Source organism: Benincasa hispida, chromosome 12, assembly GCF_027475165.1.
Source record: "Benincasa hispida cultivar pf3 chromosome 12, pf3_genome.v1.1, whole genome shotgun sequence".
NCBI lineage: Eukaryota > Viridiplantae > Streptophyta > Magnoliopsida > Cucurbitales > Cucurbitaceae > Benincasa > Benincasa hispida.
In genome coordinates this window covers 47,346,037-47,351,156 of record NC_143489.1, presented here as the reverse complement: position 1 = coordinate 47,351,156, position 5,120 = coordinate 47,346,037, and positions in this window count along the sequence as shown.

Sequence of the window (5,120 nt, the reverse complement as noted above, 5' to 3'; positions counted from 1 at the left end):
TCCGTTTTGCCTATTTTATCAACAGTAGTTTGATATCTTATACCATTTTATGAAAAATGTTATGGAGTTGAATCTCAATGAAGGTGGAGTGAATTTGTAAGAAATGTATGCATTATTTGTTAGAAAAAGAGATTTTTAATTAATCAATTTGAGTAGGTTAGCTTCAACCTAAATTAATCACGTGTAGCTGTTACACTTGCACTCGACAATATAATGGCTTCAAAGTCTTTAGATTACGGACATGGCTAGCCAAAGGAGACACCGTATGCCTAACCCAGCTCGAAGCCATGACATCCAAAAACCCATCTAATAGGAAGATCAGTGGACGTCTCGATACTCCCGCATCCGTATCAAATCCTAATGGACTATGGTCATAGGTATCCCTTGCATGAAAGAATAAAGGTTGTCAAAACCATCAATCATCAAACACAATTTATAATTAACTGATTAAGAACTACTAAAATTTCGTAAAATTAGTAGATCCGGTCGAACCATAAGGGCACATATGATTTCTATAAGCTAAATTTGTCCAAGGAAAATAGTTAAAATGGCAGTTTTGACAGGTAAAAAGAAATGCAAGTAAGATGGTTGATGAAATAGTATAAAGGGATAAGAGTCGAGCTTACTAGATTAATTCAGAGATGGTTGGGCTACTTAATGGATTTTGTTCATTGATTAATCACAAAATTATGACATCTTAGTTTAAGGTCTCATCTGATTAGTTGGACATGATAGTGTTCCATGCTAGATGAAATCTCCTAATTCAATTAATTAAACATATATAATCTCTAAACTAACTACCAAGTTGAGCACGATAGCATTCCATTCTTGCCGATTGGCCGCATTAAGTTTGGGAACAATTAAGATCCACCAATCAAATTGGCTAGATTCAACTTAGCATTTTTCTAAACTTAAGGTCGTTTATGTATTAATGTAAAAGACATAGGGAAGATGTCTTGAATCAACACAAACACAATCGAACTTATTTGCTAATCAAACTAAGCATGAAATCATTATAATTACGAATAATCAAAGCATACACATAACATACACACACAATCCATGTTATAAACGACTAATTTGACACATTAATTGAGCATACATTGCACAAATTCAAGCAGAGTATGAAACAATACAACTAAGAAACACATATGCACATTGTTCAAAATCTCACAAAACCCATAATTTAAAGCCCAACAAACCTCTAAATCAGTGTTTCAGGTACAATCGAGCATCGAATCTCGATCAGGATGCCAAAATCATTACCAAACTAAATAAAACCCAGTTTAGGCCAAAGTTGATTGAAGTCGAATCTAGAAGTCCCTAAAATTTTCACGCTATAGCTTTTCTGTCGGGATTTGTGTTCTAAAGCATCGTAATTACTCAATTATTTAATTTAATGATTTTATGTGCAATATTATATTATCCATAACAAATAAAATGCAAGGTTATTAAATGTAATTTTGAATAATATATGGTTGGCAAACGGATGGTCATGTTCAAGAAATAACTGAAAGGGTCTATACTATATGTATTATGTTGGGTGCTTTATCTTGGTAACTGTGGATAGGACACACTTTATAATTGTTACAAAAAAATTGATCCAAATCGTTCCTATGAGTACATGAGAGTGATGGTATCCTAAACAAAGAGTTTGTATAAGATTGGATCGAGAATTACTTAATCTTGCTTTATAAATCCTGTAATTGAAGAAATTAATATTTCACAGGATATCATATGCGATACAATCTGAATCCTAAGAAAGTTATGAACTCTTGCTTGTGATGACTCAACCTTTTATTTGCATCAGCAAGAATGACCCAAGTAGTTGATCCAACAAGTCTATCATTTTGGGGGCTTGATCTAACAAAGAGGTGAGAACATAATTTCACAAGATGAAATTCACTCATTCCCACATAGGAAGTAGATGAGTAGTTCTCTGATGTGTTGATTTCAGGACTTGAATAATGGGCTTTACCATTTAACTGGCTCGAGAGGGATGGTGTTTATGATTGGATCATAAACATATTGTTCATTAGAGGATTAGTGGTACTTAATGTGCAAGATGTAACTAGGGAGATAAAATGGACATTTGACCTAGTTGTAATCACGAACAACTTATGATTGTCGACTTGCTTGACTGATTATATTTATGGACACAACTTGTCCCACACTGCACAAGAGTCCAATTATAGGTCACTTAATGTTCATGAATGAAAATGGAATAATTAAAGAGTTTAGTTAATTAATTTTGAATCATTGAAGCTTATAATTTGTAGGTCCATAAAATCTCATTGCTAGTTCATACGAACAACTTGAGAAAATATTTTAATTGAAAAAAATTTGAAGTGTTCAAATTGATTTTAATTTATTTGATATAGAATAAGGAAAAACATATTTATTGTATTTAATATATTAAATATCAAATAAAATTATTAACGTATTAAGATACATTATTATATAAATAAGAAAATATATATTAGGATAATTTGATAATTGAATAAGATTCAATTACACAAAAAAATATTATTATTTTAATATTAGATGCTGAAATTATACAAAATTTATCCTAGGTCATAAATATGACCTTAGGGTGTTTTTCCTGGGATTAGAATTTCTAAATGAGGAAGCGAGATCCCTTGTCAACTGTGATTTGTTTGCCAGACTAAGAGGTTCGTGAAAACCTCCACAAACAATCGTCATCGTTGTTGTTCTTTTAATGGTTTTTTCACTTTTTACAATAGCTCTATCCACACACATGGATATCTGGTGCCAAATCGTCTCCCGTTTCCTTAGTTCTTTGATAATCGAGTTGACTATCTTTGTGGTATAAAATTTCGCTATCTTTGATAGCACCTGAAATATCCAATCTTAGTACCTCTATTCTCACTTGTTTATGATAATTAATGTGCTTTAATATTTTGTAGAATCTCAAGCAATTGGTGCATTCTGGAGCATTACGACGTCTGAAGTTAATTTGGAGTAATTAGAAACTAAATAGAGCGAACAGGTTTAAAATATGGAGAAATGACAAAAATACTCATCGAGGCCTTATGTCGCAACAACACACATGAGCGAATTCCATAGGCTGCAAAAGAAAGTAGCGCCAGTGCCACGACGGTTTGGAGTTTGAAGGACAGCATGCGCGTGCACAAAGACCCCTCAACATTGCAACACTGCTCCGTGGTGCAACAAAGAACCTAGAGCGCCGCGACACTGTTCCTCAGCACCCTGACTTGCCACAATTTTTATATAAATCTCCTTATGTTTTAGAGTTTTGGGGAGAGCGACTTGGGAGTTGATTTTCGGAGCACTAGGCTTGGTTTTGGCCATTTTTGGCCAAAACCCATGAGATTTCTTTCCATTTTGTATTGTAGTGAAGATCATGACATTGGGGTTCAAGTTTTGATGAACGACTAAAGGCCCAAACATCGATTTTCAAGTTTGTTGGGCAATTTTCTATGGATTTATTAAGATTTTAATGCATGTTATTGTGGTTTTTTGTTTTATTCTTGTTTCTCTTATTTGCTTTAATTCATATGCAATTTTTGTTCGATTGATGTGATAGATTAGTCATCTTTAGCATAGATTCTATATGTAAGCTTTATATGCTAGAGGCTCTTAACAAAAGCATGCTTAATTTGGAGTATCAAATAGGTTTTAGTTATAGTTATTGCTTGACTCTAGCGTTTCTAGAGTCATCAGTAACAAGGGATAACAAAACCTAAAGAATGAAAATAAATTAGGTTAAATTTGACCATTTTAATCTAATTTTCTAATCAATCAATGAGCTTAATGTGATTAACTAAGTGAATAGGCTTGCGTGACATTATTTAGTTAATTTAGGAACCGACACCTACTTTGGTTTTGAAAAGAGTGTCTATTTAGCTTTTTTAGATAGTCGACTAGGCTTGATAATCAGTTAACCCATTAACTCAAGTTGCATGATAAATCAATGAATTAATCCATAGATAGCCCAACAATCTCTTAGTCGATGAAGGTAATCTTGTATGTCGCTTTTTCTCTCTCAATCTATCTTATTTTCCTGTACTCTAAATACATGCATTTAGTTTTCCTTTCAAACCAAATAAAATCCCCATGCTTTTACTGCTTTCTAACGACTAATTTAGCTTAGAGGAGTTTTATCTTAGGCTGCCTAGTGGTTCGATCCTGACATACTAAGGATACGTTGATGTTCTTGATCGGAGATTATAGAATTGATTGAATCAACACCCTTTCCTTGGGCTATCAATCTTATGCCCATGCTCTTTTTTTGTAATCAATTCTATTAGTGAGGCTGCTATTAAAGAGAAGAGCTCCATCTTTTTAAGCTAGTCTTATTGATCTAATTAGGGCTTGTTACGATCAAACTCATTTGGCTGAGATCTAGTCTAGTGTGGTAGGGTCAATCTATCATTCTTTTTGGATTCAACTTAGACTTTTTCGCTTTAGTCATTTATTCTCCTCTTTGCATGGAATTTTCCTAGGTTAGGTAGGTAGAATATCCTTTACAAATAAAGTTTTCTGATTCCACAAGTAAAGTTGTCACACCCCCTCCCGTGCTTACTTCTTTCACTAGAAGGAGGCGTGAAGACAATAGGTACCACTCTTTTATGATACTACTATTTGTCTTGACCTGTTTGGCTTAACCACTATGGAAACTAGTAAACAACTTAACTTGGAAATTAATTATTTTATTACAACAACTCAAAATTTATACAACTTATATGTTCATAAAAATTGTTTGCAACCTCCAACCTAACTTCAAACTACTCGAACTCTCAGAAACTGAACTTATAAAAAGAATACTAATCCTATGGTGTGGCATACCTCGTCCCTGTGTGGTACCCAAAACTCAACTCTTTCCGCTACCTGGGGGAGAAAACAAAACATTTGGAAAATATGAACAAGGAAGCCTGATGTTGGTGTTTTAATACGACAATAGGTTTTTCTTTTGAAAACCATTTATAAAACCATTTTCAAGGTAAACCAACAAAAGAATACTAAAATATCCAAATAAATTCCTCAATACAAGCATCAACCGATAAAACTTATCGAAACAGTAGAATGACATGATCATAAATTTCCTTAAACGTATCTGATAACGGGCAGAAATGCAC